Below are 16,729 nucleotides of genomic sequence, written 5' to 3' on the forward strand. Positions count from 1 at the left end.
TTTATCAGAGGTGAAAGGAAAAAAGAAAACCCAGGACAAGGAAATCTTGATAGCTGCCTAGAGGAAGAAGATGGGAATAAAGAATCAAAGCTATGTTGCTCAAGTTAACCTGATATAAAGGTCAGCCATATGGTGGACAAGCAGTCATGTGGCAGTAAGAAGAGCTTAAAAAAGGAAGCCAAATGTGCCAGTGGGGAAATATACTTATGTTCCAGCCAGCATCCTAAACAAAAGTCAGATCATAAGAAAGATGTAAAGTTATGTCTTTTGGGGTGTGGAATAAGAAAGGTAGATAGACCAAAGAACCTGATAGTGGCTCAGAGTAGCTGATAGGGAGCAGACATTCTGGGGAGAAAAAGCAAATTATCCATTAAAGGACTAATTATTCCTCCTATGTCTTTAGTGTGGCTTAAAGATCTATTCTGAGGGCTGTTGTTCCATAGTCTATCTGAGTTAACACTTAAGGGAGGTCACATTGGATGTCTCCACCAAAAGGTAGATTCCTTTTTTGGCTAAAATGGGGTAGCAATCTATTAACTGAACTTCAATGCTTCTGTAATATGCACACCAAAAAAATTATTTTATGAGTTGCCATAAGCCTTTGGTTAGTTTCCAGAGTGCTGACAAAACTGGTGATTTTCACCAGCCTTTCCGTTACCATTATGGTGGGAAAAGTTGCTAAAAGTCCTAATTTACCATTTTAACTCTTCATCTATACATTCAAATTATACCTTTAAAATCCAATCTCTTAAGCAGTTGAGCAATGTTAAAGTGGGCATATTCCTTCTTCCAATTCCTTTCTTTGCCTCACTTCACCCTTACTCAGTTTTAATTAATTATATTACAGTTCTGTTTACCATTTCTATTTAATGATGCTTATGCTTCTATGACTCCATTTGCAAGCTGAAATGATTTCCATGGACTCCCAGCAATTACAGATGAAGCAATTAGATACATATAATACTTCCTACTCACTTTCTTCTCCTCCCAATCAATTTTGGCTAGTTATATTGTCTTCATTTGAGTTCCCTCTGAGGCAGAGTAGGAGACAATGATTTAAGGAAACTGTTCGTGAAGGGCAAGAAACATAGGAAGTACACAGAAAGACAAAGCAAACAATAAAAGAAGCTTTAAGCTGGCTATGTCTGTGGGTGACTGAAGCTTAATCTTGTGAAGAAATTTCAGAAAAGATTTAGTACACATGCCTTACAATTATCTCACCAAGGATAAAGGGATCTGAAGTATTTACTCACCAATTCCCATCAGTCATTTGCTGAAGGCTATTCCTGGGGGACTTTAATTCTTTGCCACTTCTTGAATGCTACCCTCAGGCAAAAGAAAGAGATAGATTCATATAATGGTAGAATTCTTTTAGAAGAAACAAAAGTGAAAAGCTTATGTGATAGGGCATGCTGACAGTGTTCTGTAGGCCTGTAGACCTCTCTATTGTTGATATATGAATTTTATATTCCATTTTATACTTCATTGCCCATAGGCATATTTGTTTTTGTCCTTTTACATATATTTAGAATTCACTGTTTTTCTCCTTCCATTGATTTTTGCATCTCTCCCTCCTTCCCTCCCTCCCCAGTTTTCTGCCCATTCCTTACTCCCTCCCCCACTCTCTTTCCACGTATGTTTATTTGACTTAAATTATTTCCTTCACTAGTTTTCACAATAACTAGTCACAGAAATGAGCCTCTGAATTCTTGCATAATCAAAGCTATTTGTCTTTATCCTTGTGTGCTGCAAACACAATTATTGGATCAAATGTTTCAGGCTCATGTTTTGGCCAAGGTACTGCTGGGTGACTATGAGCATCAGTGGTGGGTCTGCGTGACTTGCCTAACTACTGTTCTAGGTAGAACAGCAACCTCTAAAACTTTAATGTTTACTTAAACCTCATGAAGGAAACTTATTTCTATATAAATTCTGTGCAGATAGAATCCAATTATGTTGAAATTCTTCTGGAAGTGGGTCTCTTAGGAAAAGATGCAGACATGCACAGAGCGAGGGCAAAGTGGAGGTAAACAGGAAGCATGCCATGTGATTCAGCTTTCTCCCTCTGAGACAAAAGTGAACCAAACCCCCATCACATAAAAATCAAGCACACAAACAAACAATAAAACCAAATATCTCTGAAATTAAGAGTTAGAGAAAAAGACTTGTTTGGGCTCATGGTTTGTAGTCTGTAATCAATGGTTATTTGTGTATCAACTTGTTGCAACACAGAACCATCAAGATAAAAGCGAGGTGCCCTAAAAGAGGATATTGGCTTGCAGGGTTTGCCACAAGAGACTGAGGATTAGAATTTCCCTGGAATGGATACTGCCAGTGATCTATTCCTTCAAATATATTCCATCCAATAGCCAGACTAGCACATATATTAATCCACTGACCAATAAAGATAACACTCTTAGGCTCTTAGGAAACAAGCACTTCTCATCAGCATTACCAAGTAGATACTCACTTGTCAACTATAGGCTTATACTACAGTTCAGATTCAAGTCATGATATTAAAATGGAATTGTTCCCATAAATCTTCTTTCTTCATAGTTGATAGACTTTGTTTTGTAAATGTAACTATAGCATAATATAATCTTTTTTTACAAAAATGTTGAAATTATACTTAGATTTTTTTTTATTTTTTTAGATTTATTCATTTATTTTTTTATATATTTTTTTTATTAACTTGAGTATTTCTTATATACATTTCAAGTGTTATTCCCTTTCCCGGTATCCGGGCAAACATCCCCCTCCCACCTCCCCTTCCTTATGGGTGTTCCCCTCCCAACCCTCCCCTCATTGCCGCCCTCCCCCCACCAGTCTAGTTCACTGGGGGTTCAGTCTTAGCAGGACCCAGGGCTTCCCCTTCCACTGGTGCTCTTACTAGGATATGCATTGCTACCTATGAGGTCAGAGTCCAGGGTCAGTCCATGTATAGTCTTTGGGTAGGGGCTTAGTCCCTGGAAGCTCTGGTTGCTTGGCATTGTTGTACATATGGAGTCTCGAGCCCCTTCAAGCTCTTCCAGTTCTTTCTCTGATTCCTTCAACGGGGGTCCTATTCTCAGTTCAGTGGTTTGCTGCTGGCATTCGCCTCTGTATTTGCTGTATTCTGGCTGTGTCTCTTAGGAGCGATCTACATCCGGCTCCTGTCGGTCTGCACTTCTTTGCTTCATCCATCTTGTCTAATTGGGTGGCTATATATGTATGGGCCACATGTGGGGCAGGCTCTGAATGGGTGTTCCTTCAGTCTCTGTTTTAATCTTTGCCTCTCTCTTCCCTGCCAAGGGTATTCTTGTTCCCCTTTTAAAGAAGGAGTGAAGCATTCACATTTTGATCATCCATCTTGAGTTTCATTTGCTCTAGGCATCTAGGGTAATTCAAGCATTTGGGCTAATAGCCACTTATCAATGAGTGCATACCATGTATGTCTTTCTGTGATTGGGTTAGCTCACTCAGGATGATGTTTTCCAGTTCCAACCATTTGCCTACGAATTTCAGAAAGTCGTTGTTTTTGATAGCTGAGTAATATTCCATTGTGTAGATGTACCACATTTTCTGTATCCATTCTTCTGTTGAAGGGCATCTGGGTTCTTTCCAGCTTCTGGCTATTATAAATAAGGCTGCAATGAACATAGTGGAGCACGTGTCTTTTTTATATGTTGGGGCATCTTTTGGGTATATGCCCAAGAGAGGTATAGCTGGATCCTCAGGCAGTTCAATGTCCAATTTTCTGAGGATTCCCCAGACTGATTTCCAGAATGGTTGTACCAGTTTGCAATCCCACCAACAATGGAGGAGTGTTCCTCTTCCTCCACAACCTCGCCAGCATCTGTTGTCCCCTGAGTTTTTGATCTTAGCCATTCTCACTGGTGTGAGGTGAAATCTCAGGGTTGTTTTGATTTGCATTTCCCTTATGACTAAAGATGTTGAACATTTCTTTAGGTGTTTCTCAGCCATTCGGCATTCCTCAGCTGTGAATTCTTTGTTTAGCTCTGAACCCCATTTTTTAATAGGGTTATTTGTTTCCCTGCGGTCTAACTTCTTGAGTTCTTTGTATATTTTGGATATAAGGCCTCTATCTGTTGTAGGATTGGTAAAGATCTTTTCCCAATCTGTTGGTTGCCGTTTTGTCCTAACCACCGTGTCCTTTGCCTTACAGAAGCTTTGTAGTTTTATGAGATCCCATTTGTCGATTATTGATCTTAGAGCGTAAGCCATTGGTGCTTTGTTTAGGAAATTTTTTCCAGTGCCCATGTGTTCCAGATGCTTCCCTAGTTTTTCTTCTATTAGTTTGAGTGTGTCTGGTTTGATGTGGAGGTCCTTGATCCACTTGGACTTAAGCTTTGTACAGGGTGATAAGCATGGATCGATCTGCACTCTTCTACATGTTGACCTCCAGTTGAACCAGCACCATTTGCTGAAAATGCTATCTTTTTTCCATTGGATGGTTTGGGCTCCTTTGTCAAAAATCAAGTGACCATAGGTGTGTGGGTTCATTTCTGGGTCTTCAATTCTATTCCATTGGTCTATCTGTCTGTCTCTGTACCAATACCATGCAGTTTTTATCACTATTGCTCTGTAATACTGCTTGAGTTCAGGGATAGTGATTTCCCCTGAAGTCCTTTTATTGTTGAGGATAGCTTTAGCTATCCTGGGTTTTTTGTTATTCCAGATGAATTTGCAAATTGTTCTGTCTAACTCTTTGAAGAATTGGATTGGTATTTTGATGGGGATTGCATTGAATCTGTAGATTGCTTTTGGTAAAATGGCCATTTTTACTATATTAATCCTGCCAATCCATGAGCATGGGAGATCTTTCCATCTTCTGAGGTCTTCTTCAATTTCCTTCTTCAGTGTCTTGTAGTTCTTATTGTACAGATCTTTTACTTGCTTGGTTAAAGTCACACCGAGGTACTTTATATTATTTGGGTCTATTATGAAGGGTGTTGTTTCCCTAATTTCTTTCTCGGCTTGTTTCTCTTTTGTGTAGAGGAAGGCTACTGATTTATTTGAGTTAATTTTATACCCAGCCACTTTGCTGAAGTTGTTTATCAGCTTTAGTAGTTCTCTGGTGGAACTTTTGGGATCACTAAAATACACTATCATATCATCTGCAAACAGTGATATTTTGACTTCTTCTTTTCCGATCTGTATCCCCTTGACCTCCTTTTGTTGTCTGATTGCTCTGGCTAGAACTTCAATAACTATATTGAATAAGTAGGGAGAGAGTGGGCAGCCTTGTCTAGTCCCTGATTTTAGTGGGATTGCTTCGAGTTTCTCTCCATTTAGTTCAATGTTAGCAACTGGTTTGCTGTATATGGCTTTTACTATGTTCAGGTATGGGCCTTGAATTCCTATTCTCTCCAGGACTTTTATCATGAAGGGGTGTTGAATTTTGTCAAATGGTTTCTCAGCGTCTAATGAAATGATCATGTGGTTTTGTTCTTTCAGTTTGTTTATATAATGGATCACGTTGATGGTTTTCCGTATATTAAACCATCCCTGCATGCCTGGGTTGAAGCCTACTTGGTCATGGTGGATGATTGTTTTGATGTGCTCTTGGATTCGGTTTGCCAGAATTTTGTTGAGTATTTTTTCATCGATATTCATAAGGGAAATTGGTCTGAAGTTCTCTTTCTTTGTTGTGTCTTTGTGTGGTTTAGGTATAAGAGTAATTGTGGCTTCCTAGAAGGTATTCGGTAGTGATCCATCTGTTTCAATTTTGTGGAATAGTTTGGATAATATTGGTATGAGGTCTTCTATGAAGGTTTGGTAGAATTCTGCACCAAACCCGTCTGGACCTGGGCTCTTTTTGGTTGGGAGACCTTTAATGACTGCTTCTATTTCCTTAGGAGTTATGGGGTTGTTTAACTGGTTTATCTGTTCCTGATTTAACTTCGATACCTGGTATCTGTCTAGGAAATTGTCCATTTCCTGAAGATTTTCAAGTTTTGTTGAATATAGGTTTTTATAATAAGATCTGATGATTTTTTGAATTTCCTCTGAATCTGTTGTTATGTCTCCCTTTTCATTTCTGATTTTGTTAATTTGGACGCACTCTCTGTGTCCTCTCGTTAGTCTGGCTAAGGGTTTATCTATCTTGTTGATTTTCTCAAAGAACCAACTTTTGGTTCTGTTGATTCTTTCTATTGTCCTTTTTGTTTCTACTTGGTTGATTTCAGCTCTGAGTTTGATTATTTCCTGCCTTCTACTCCTCTGGGTGTATGTGCTTCTTTTTGTTCTAGAGCTTTTAGGTGTGCTGTCAAGCTGCTGACATATGCTCTTTCCTGTTCTGCAGGCCCTCAGCGCTATGAGTTTTCCTCTTAGCACAGCTTTCATTGTGTCCCATAAGTTTGGGTATGTTGTACCTTCATTTTCATTAAATTCTAAAAAGTTTTTAATTTCTTTCTTTATTTCTTCCTTGACCAGGTTATCATTGAGTAGAGCATTGTTCAATTTCCACGTATATGTGGGCATTCTTCCCTTATTTTTATTGAAGACCAGTTTTAGGCCGTGGTGGTCCGATAGCACGCATGGGATTATTTCTAGCTTTCTGTACCTGTTGAGGCCCGTTTTTTGAACAATTATATGGTCAATTTTGGAGAAAGTACCATGAGGAGCTGAGAAGAAGGTATATCCTTTTGCTTTAGTATAGAATGTTCTATAAATATTCGTTAAGTCCATTTGGCTCATGACTTCTCTTAGTCTGTCTACATCTCTGTTCAATTTCTGTTTCCATGATCTGTCCATTGATGAGAGTGGGGTGTTGAAATCTCCCACTATTATTGTGAGAGGTGCAGTGTGTGTTTTGAGCTTTAGTAAGGTTTCTTTTATGTATGTAGGTGCCCTTGTATTTGGGGCATAGATATTTAGGATTGAGAGTTCATCTTGGTTGATTTTTCCTTTGATGAATATGAAGTGTCCTTCCTTATCTTTTTTGATGACTTTTAATTGAAAATTGATTTTATTTGATATTAGAATGGCTACTCCAGCTTGCTACTTCTGACCATTTGCTTGGAAAATTGTTTTCCAGCCTTTCACTCTGAGGTAATGTCTGTCTTTGTCTCTGAGGTGTGTTTCCTGTAGGCAGCAGAATGCAGGGTCCTCGTTGCGTATCCAGTTTGTTAATCTATGTGTTTTTATTGGGGAGTTGAAGCCATTGATGTTGAGAGATATTAAGGAATAGTGATTATTGCTTCCCGTTATATTCATATTTGGATGTGAGGTTATGTTTGTGTGCTTTCATTCTCTTTGTTTTGTTGCCAAGACGATTAGTTTCTGTTGATTCTTTCTATTGTCCTTTTTGTTTCTACTTGGTTGATTTCAGCTCTGAGTTTGATTATTTCCTGCCTTCTACTCCTCTGGGTGTATGTGCTTCTTTTTGTTCTAGAGCTTTTAGGTGTGCTGTCAAGCTGCTGACATATGCTCTTTCCTGTTCTGCAGGCCCTCAGCGCTATGAGTTTTCCTCTTAGCACAGCTTTCATTGTGTTCCATAAGTTTGGGTATGTTGTACCTTCATTTTCATTAAATTCTAAAAAGTTTTTAATTTCTTTCTTTATTTCTTCCTTGACCAGGTTATCATTGAGTAGAGCATTGTTCAATTTCCACGTATATGTGGGCATTCTTCCCTTATTTTTATTGAAGACCAGTTTTAGGCCGTGGTGGTCCGATAGCACGCATGGGATTATTTCTAGCTTTCTGTACCTGTTGAGGCCCGTTTTTTGAACAATTATATGGTCAATTTTGGAGAAAGTACCATGAGGAGCTGAGAAGAAGGTATATCCTTTTGCTTTAGGATAGAATGTTCTATAAATATTCGTTAAGTCCATTTGGCTCATGACTTCTCTTAGTCTGTCTACATCTCTGTTCAATTTCTGTTTCCATGATCTGTCCATTGATGAGAGTGGGGTGTTGAAATCTCCCACTATTATTGTGAGAGGTGCAGTGTGTGTTTTGAGCTTTAGTAAGGTTTCTTTTATGTATGTAGGTGCCCTTGTATTTGGGGCATAGATATTTAGGATTGAGAGTTCATCTTGGTTGATTTTTCCTTTGATGAATATGAAGTGTCCTTCCTTATCTTTTTTGATGACTTTTAATTGAAAATTGATTTTATTTGATATTAGAATGGCTACTCCAGCTTGCTACTTCTGACCATTTGCTTGGAAAATTGTTTTCCAGCCTTTCACTCTGAGGTAATGTCTGTCTTTGTCTCTGAGGTGTGTTTCCTGTAGGCAGCAGAATGCAGGGTCCTCGTTGCGTATCCAGTTTGTTAATCTATGTGTTTTTATTGGGGAGTTGAAGCCATTGATGTTGAGAGATATTAAGGAATAGTGATTATTGCTTCCCGTTATATTCATATTTGGATGTGAGGTTATGTTTGTGTGCTTTCATTCTCTTTGTTTTGTTGCCAAGACGATTAGTTTCTTGCTTCTTCTAGGTTATAGCTTGCCTCCTTATGTTGGGCTTTACCATTTATTATCCTTTGTAGTGCTGGATTTGTAGAAAGATATTGTGTAAATTTGGTTTTGTCATGGAATATCTTGGTTTCTCCATCTATGTTAATTGAGAGTTTTGCAGGATACAGTATCCTGGCCTGGCATTTGTGTTCTCTTAGGGTCTGTATGACATCAGTCCAGGATCTTCTGGCCTTCATAGTTTCTGGCGAGAAGTCTGGTGTGCTTCCGATAGGTCTGCCTTTATATGTTACTTGACCTTTTTCCCTTACTGCTTTTAATATTCTTTCTTTATTTTGTGCGTTTGGTGTTTTCACTATTATGTGACAGGAGGTGTTTCTTTTCTGGTCCAATCTATTTGGAGTTCTGTAGGCTTCTTGTATGCCTATGGGTATCTCTTTTTTTAGATTAGGGAAGTTTTCTTCTATGATTTTGTTGAAGATATTTACTGGTCCTTTGAGCTGGGAGTCTTCACTCTCTTCTATACCTATTATCCTTAGGTTTGATCTTCTCATTGAGTCCTGGATTTCCTGTATGTTTTGGACCAGTAGCTTTTTCCGCTTTACATTATCTTTGACAGTTGAGTTAATGATTTCTATGGAATCTTCTGCTCCTGATATTCTCTCTTCCATCTCTTGTATTCTGTTGGTGAAGCTTGTATCTACAGCTCCTTGTCTCTTCTTTTGGTTTTCTATATCCAGGGTTGTTTCCATGTGTTCTTTCTTGATTGTTTCTATTTCCATTTTTAATTCCTTCAACTGTTTGATTGTGTTTTCCTGGAATTCTTTCAGGGATTTTTGCGATTCCTCTCTGTAGGCTTCTACTTGTTTATTAATGTTTTCCTGTGTTTCACTAAGGGAGTTCTTCACATCTTTCTTGAAGTCCTCCAGCATCATGATCAAATATGATTTTGAAACTAGATCTTGCTTTTCTGGTGTGTTTGGATATTCCAGGTTTGTTTTGGTGGGAGAATTGGGCTCCGATGTTGCCAAGTAGTCTTGGTTTCTGTTGCTTGGGTTCCTGCGCTTGCCTCTCGCCATCAGATTATCTCTAGTGTTACTTTGTTCTGCTATATCTGACAGTGGCTAGATTGTCCTATAAGCCTGTGTGTCAGGAGTGCTGTAGACCTGTTTTCCTGTTTTCTTTCAGCCAGTTATGGGAACAGAGTGTTCTGCTTTTGGGCGTGTAGTTTTTCCTCTCTACAGGTCTTCAGCTGTTCCTGTGGGCCTGTGTCTTGAGTTCACCAGGCAGCTTTCTTGCAGCAGAAAAGTTGGTCTTACCTGTGGTCCCGAGGCTCAAGTTCGCTCGTGGGGTGCTGCCCACGGGCTCTCTGCAGCGGCAGCAACCAGGAAGACCTGTGCCGCCCCTTCCGGGAGCTTCAGTGCACCAGGGTTCCAGATGGTCTTTGGCTTTTTCCTCTGGCGTCCGAGATGTGTGTGCAGAGAGCAGTCTCTTCTGGTTTCCCAGGCTTGTCTGCCTCTCTGAATGTTTAGCTCTCCCTCCCACGGGATTTGGGTGCAGAGAACTGTTTATCTGGTCTGTTTCCTTCAGGGTCCGGCTGTGTCTCTGGCAGGGGTCCTGCCGCTCCTGGGCCCTCCCCCACGGGAGCCCAGAGGCCTTATACAGTTTCCTTTTGGGCCAGGGATGTGGGCAGGGGTGAGCAGTGTTGGTGGTCTCTTCTGCTCTGCAGCCTCAGGAGTGCCCACCTGACAAGGCGGTTGGGTCTCTCTCTCACAGGGTCTGGGAGCAGAGAGCTCCATAATATAATCTTAATGGTTTCATTCTGTTCAAATGTACTTCAAAATATGTGTTTTCGGTGTTTTGTTTTGTTTTTTTAAGATTTATTCATTTATTATATATAAGTACACTGCAGCTGTCTTCAGATACACCAGAAGAGGGCATCCGGTCTCTCTACAGATGGTTGTGAGCCACCATGTGGTTGCTGGGAATTGAACTCAGGAACTCTGGAAGAGTAGTCAGGTGTTCTTAACCACTGAGCCATCTCTCCAGCCCTTGGTGTTTTTAGTTATTTCAGTGTGTCAAGGATATACAAAGGTGATTATATATAACATATAGTTAATAAATATTTAATAATAGTTATGTTTGTTATATATGACATATCATATATCATATCATATAATTCTATATCAAAATATAGCATTATAATTTTTCCTTAACATGTTCTAAATGTTAGCAATTTCCCCATGATTTATCCCGTCTTGTTTGAAGCAATATTAATTTTTGTAGTCAATACACAAAACTGAAAATATTTACTAACATCTCAAAAAAAAGGAAAGGAAAAGAAAGAAAATGTGAAAGCAGATATTGAAGTTGCATTTTGAAACCAAAGGGTGTTAGGCATTGCAGGGAACTTCCAAAAGCAGAATAGGAATAGGGGACAAATTATTCTACAGAACTTCCAGCCAGAATCAACCCTATCATAACCTTGATTTCAGAAACCAACCTTCTAATCTGTGAGAAGATACATTTCTGTTGTTTTAAGCTACCCAGCATATTATACTTTTCTACGGTTGATAAAGAAAATAATACACTGTGTTCTTTTGATTTTGAGACTGTATATTATTTATCTCACTCCTAATCTTATTGTCTCCACCTGTGATATGTTGGGATTACAGATAATGCCACCATTCCAAGCCAACACAATTATTACATAGAATTTTATGATTCTAGGAAACTTGAATTATCTTTCTAAAAAGAGTTACATGTAGGTTGATGTCATTATGCATGTGAAGGCAGACAAGCTAAAGCAAGGTCTGTCATTGGATGAGAAGGAAGGGAGGTGGGAACCAATAATTTAGAAGGAGAGAGAGAAGCAGGAGAGAAGAAGCTGGGAGAACAAGAGGGCAGATGTTATGATTCTTCTCTGTGCATATATACAGGTAATGAATATTTTTAAGGTATGGGTGTATACAGAATTTTGTGCTGTCTAGATGGGCAAAATGTATCTTATCAATTGGATAAGAGGTTAATGTGTGGTGTGTCCTTTCATGTGGTGACTTAATTGAGTTCAAAAGAAGGTGTGGTAGTGGTACACACCAAGCCTGCCATGGAATTGGAATGTGTATGCCTGGTGTGGTAACAACCTGCCGAGGGAACTGTGAGTGAAAGCAAAGAAGCAATTCAAGGTACCACCTGGAATGGCTGGTGGACCAACCGGGTTACAGGGTACCATGAGAGCCAGTGTGGAACCAATGAGATGAATTAGCACAAGTTCTTTTGGCCTGACAGAGCCAGAACTCGCAAGAGAATGATCTTTTTTGTTAATACCACAACAGTTACAAATGTTGTTTTAAAGTTAATTCCTTAATTTATACTCCCTTTCTCATGTATATTGTTTATTCAGAGTTAATATCACAGACTGGGTACAATTGAAACCTTTCCCTCAGATAAAATTTTACCACAGCTCTGAGGACACAGATGGCTGGATTTTGCAGATTTACAAGGCTGAGAGGTAGAAAGCCCCAAATAAACACATATTCTGTACACACTAATTTACTGCAATTTTCCTTCTGATTCCTAAGATGGGCTTTTGCTGATATTCTTACTGTTATGGTGCTTGAATCCGATGGGAAAGACCAAAAACTTAGATTCAATTTAAATCCTAAAGTGGTCTTTTGATGATACTACTGTAACTGTCCTGACAGGAATGAAAGTATCTCTAGGCAGAGAGAGAGAGAGAGAGAGAGAGAGAGAGAGAGAGAGAGAGAGAGAGAGAGAGAAACAGAGACAGAGACAGAGAGGAGAGAGAGAGAGAGAGAGAGAGAAACAGAGACAGAGACAGAGACAGTAGGAGAATGAGAGGGAGAAAGAAAAGAGGTCATAAGAATGAGAGAGTGAGAGCAAGAGAGAGAAAAGTGAGAGAGTAAGAGAGAACAAGAGAGTGACAGAGTGACAGAGAGAGAGAGAGAGAGAGACAGAGAGAGACAGAGAGAGACAGAGAGAGACAGAGAGAGAAAGAGAGCTGTGTCCTTTCTTGGGAGCCTCATAGTAGCAGAGAGAAACTGATGAAACCTGGTAGAGGAAGAACTCTCACAAATTTTTTTTAATTTATTTTTTTAATTTTTATTTTTGCAAATATTTTTCTTTTATTGGATATTTTTGTTTACATTTTAAATGTTATCCTCTTTTCCAGTTTCCCATCCAAAAAACCCACTATCTCCCCCTGCATCTATGTGGGAGGTTCTCCACTTACCTACTCCCTCCCACCTCTCCACACTGACATTCCTCTACACTGGGGCATAGAGCATTGACAGGACCAAGGGCCTCTACTCCTATTGATGCCTAACAAGGTCATCCTCTGCTACATATGCCATCCCTGTCTATTCTTGGGATTGTGGTTTAGTGCCTGGGAGTTCAGGGACATGTAGTTGGTTGACATTGTTGTTTTTCTTATAGGGTTGCAAATCCCTTCAGCTCCTTCAGTCCTTTCTCTAATTGCTCTACTGGGGACACCATTCTCAGTTCAAAGGTTGGATGTGAGCATCCACCTCTGTATTTGTCAGATGCTGGCAGAGTCTCTCAGGAGACAGCTATGTCAGGATCCTGTCAGCATGCACTTCTTGGCATCTGAAATGTTGTCTGGGTTTGGTGGCTGTATGGGGGATGGATCCCCAGGTGGGGAAGTCTCTGGATGGCCTTTCCTTAAGTCTCTGATCTAAACTTTGTCTCCATATTTTCTCCTGGGAGTATTTTTGTTCCCCCTTCCAAGAAGGACTGAAGCATCCATACTTGGGTCTTCCTTCTTCTTGAGCTCAGATTACCCACGATGCAATCCACATACCAAATGAAGCATTTTACATTTTCTTTGATGGTTTTGTCAATGTTTTCTGTGGTATCTTCTTCCCCTGAGATTCTATCTCTTATAGTCTGTTGGCAATGTTTGTTTCTATGACTCCTGATCTCATTCCTAGGTTCTCTACCTCCAAGGTTGTCTCCCTTTGTGATTTCTTTATTGTTTCTATTTCCATTTTTAGATTATGGATAGTTTTGTTCAATTACTTCACCTGTTTGGTTGCATTTTCCTTTAATTCCTTAAGGGATTTTTGTGTTTCCTCTTTGAAGGCTTCAACATGTTTATCTGTGTTGTCCTATATTTCTTTAAGGGAGTTATTTATGTCCTTCTTAATGTCCTCTAATGTCATCATGAGATATGATTTTAAATCAGAATCTTGCTTTTCCAGTGTGTTGGAGTAGCCAGTATTCACTATGGTGGGAGAACTAGGTTCTGATAATGCCAAATGGCCTTGGTTTCTGTTGTTTAGGTTCTTGCATTTGCCTTGTGCCATCTGGTTATCTCTGATGTTATCTGGTCTTGCAGCCTCTCACAGTGGCTTGACCCTCCTTTAATTCGATGTATCAGCACTCCTCCAGTGGGATCTGGACACAGAGAGCTTTGGAATAGTGTCAGCTCCAGACACGGACAGAAACTGGAAAGATCCTGTCCCAGACAGCTCCTTGGTTCTTATGTCCTGAGGGCTCCAGGCAGGTCCCTCTGAACAGAAATGGTGGTCTCATCTGTGGTTTCAGGTATGCTAGCACTCCTGAGAAACCAACTCTCTCTAGGCTGGGTCTGGGTTTAGAGAGCTTGACACAGGGTTGACTCTGGACACAGACAGAAACTGAAAGGCTTTAATAAACTTTTAATTAATTATTTTATTTATTTATTTATAGATGAAATATTTTCCCCTCCCAGTCTCCACTCCCAGAGTTCTTCACCCCATCCTCCTCCCCTTTGTCTCTGAGAGGGTGCTCTTCCTACTTCTTGGCATCCCCCTTCCCTGGGGCATCAAGTCTCTACAGAATTAAGCAAATCTTCTCCCTCTGAGGCCAGACAAGTCAACCATCTACTACATATGTGCCAAGGGACTTGGACCAGATAGTGTATGCTTTTTGATTAGTCCTTTAGTCTCTGGGAGAACCCAGAGGTCTCAATTACATCATGAATTTTGCAGGCATATGGATTGAACTAGAAAATATCATTCTGAGTGACATAACCGAGACCCAAAATGACATTCATGGTATGTACTCAATGATAAGTGGATACTAACCCAAAAGCTTGGAATACCCATGATACAACTCACAGACCATATGAAATTTAACAAGAAGGAAGGCCAAAGTGTGGCTGCTTCAATCCCACTTATAAAGGGAGAAAATAATCATGGGAGGCAGAGGGAGGGTGGGACCTTGGTGGCAGATAGGAGGAAGGGAGAAAGGAGGGGAGCAGGTATGTGAATAGACAGGAGAGAAGTCCAGAGAGGCAGAGGAAATAATAGAAATATGTAGCAGTGGGTTTGGGGAACAGAAGGCCAGGGAGAACTACTAGAAATTTTCAACCACCAAGGATTGGAGAAGCTCCCAGGACCCAATGGGTTTGACATTATCAGAAATACCCAACAGCAGGGAGATAGACCTGAAAAGACCAGGTCTATCATCTGAACATATTTAACCCAGAATTGCCTCTTGTCTAAAGGAAAATCAGGGACAAAAATGGAGCAGAGGCAGAAGGAAAGGCCATCCAGATACTGCCCCATCATTTGATTCATTCCATTTGCAGACACCAAACCTCAACACTATTGCTGATGCTAAGTGCTTGCAGACAGGACCCTGGTATGGCTGTCCTCTGAGAGGCTTTGCCATCACCTAAGAGAGATACAGATATTCATAGTCAGCCATTGGATTGTGCCCCAAGACCTTTATGGAAGAGGTAGGGGAAAAACTGAAGGAGCTGAAGGGGATTGCAACTTCATGGGAAGACCAACAGTGTCACAAAAAGATTTTACACCATTGTGGCAATTTAGACTTGGAGCCAGAAGCAGAGACTAAGGTGTGTCAATGATGAGAGGAACAGACCTTGAGCAGGACTGCTCAGCTGTGCATATATCTTTCCTGCTATTTTTACCTGAGTCTCAGGTTAGTACCCTGAAGATAAACTTCAGAGTTCCTTATCTTGCAAGACTGAATTATTATTTGTTTTTCATTAGTGTCTCTTTAATTAGTGCATTGAAGACAGGTAGGCAAACCTAGATTGTAACACCTTCCTGGTGCCAGAATTTGACCGTAAGACTTTTGCAGTGAAGTTTTCACCCACTCTTAGGAATAAATTTATTAAATGTAGAAAGGAAGAAATTCTTGGAAAAGATAATTCCAGTAAATAGTAAAACTACTAAAAAAGAGTAAAAGCAGAGAGATTAAAAATTTAAAAAGCCTACATACAAGTAATCAGGTAAAATATTTAACAGAGAGAAACATTTCCATAGAGGAAAAAATATAAAAGGAACAGGCATATAATTAGAAAAGGGAAGGATAAGGATTTCTGCAAATCTATTTCTCCATAAAAGTACTGAAAATACTGGCAAATATATTAAAACAATTTTTCATAACTCTAGATATTAATTGAATACTTGCATCACCCTGCAAAATATTAATTCAATGAAAATTCCTAACCTTTTTTAAGAGTGACAATCCTTGTAGCAGTTTAACTTTCCTCAACCCCATCTCTTTAGTTCCACACTAGCCATAAAAATATGAGTAGCCTGATTACTGACTATGGGAGCTGAAACAAAAGGGGCCTTACAGCCACCAGAGGAAATAAGTCAGCTTTAGAATGCCTCAAAAATCCCATTCTCAGAATATTCTTACCATTTGATCCTCCTTGTAGGTTTCTAGAAGAGCAGAGGAGAAAAAGAAAAGCAAAACAAAACATTTTAAACCACACAGATCTAACACACATATGCGGTTTCTCCCAAACAGCCAAAAATGTATACTTTTGAAGCATTACATGGGTGTTCTCGAGGTTCAACCATGTTAGGTAATAAATAAAGCCCCAAATGAGTGTGTCAATAATTAAAAATATATGAAACATGTTTTTTAGCTGCAAATAATGAACTGTGAGAAATCAGAGAAATATTTGAAAATTAACATGTGGAGATAAAACATGAGCCTAAATAACCAACAATGCAAAGGTTAAATCAAAAGAACAATACAAAAATACATTGAGTTAAACAAGTAAAAAAAATATCAAAACAACAAAGAGGATCTGCAAGGGAAATTTTGTCTGTGAATGCTTCCATTAAAGAGAATGTGCTTCCATTAAAGAGAATGGCAACAAGTCAACAACCTGACTCTCAGACTTAAGACATTATGGAGTTGGGAGGAGCCTAACCCCCAAACAAGCAGGCTACAAATGATCAAGAATACAGTACACATGGCTACCAGAAAGAGTAGAAAACCAATATAGAACTAATAGCTGG

The 16,729-nt window shown here is 39.5% G+C and overlaps 1 long non-coding RNA gene across 1 annotated transcript in view; it reads right to left on the bottom strand.

The window, feature by feature from the left end:
* Positions 1–1,260: 1,260 nt before the first annotated feature.
* The window catches only part of LOC103690789 (uncharacterized), an 82,227-nt gene continuing 66,758 nt past the window's right edge, over positions 1,261–16,729 (bottom strand). The window contains exon 3 of the long non-coding RNA XR_597503.4: positions 1,261–1,321. This is a non-coding gene — a long non-coding RNA (uncharacterized LOC103690789). The remainder of the gene's footprint in view (positions 1,322–16,729) is intronic.

The sequence above is a fragment of the Rattus norvegicus genome, chromosome X (assembly GCF_036323735.1).
Source record: "Rattus norvegicus strain BN/NHsdMcwi chromosome X, GRCr8, whole genome shotgun sequence".
Classification (NCBI taxonomy): domain Eukaryota; kingdom Metazoa; phylum Chordata; class Mammalia; order Rodentia; family Muridae; genus Rattus; species Rattus norvegicus.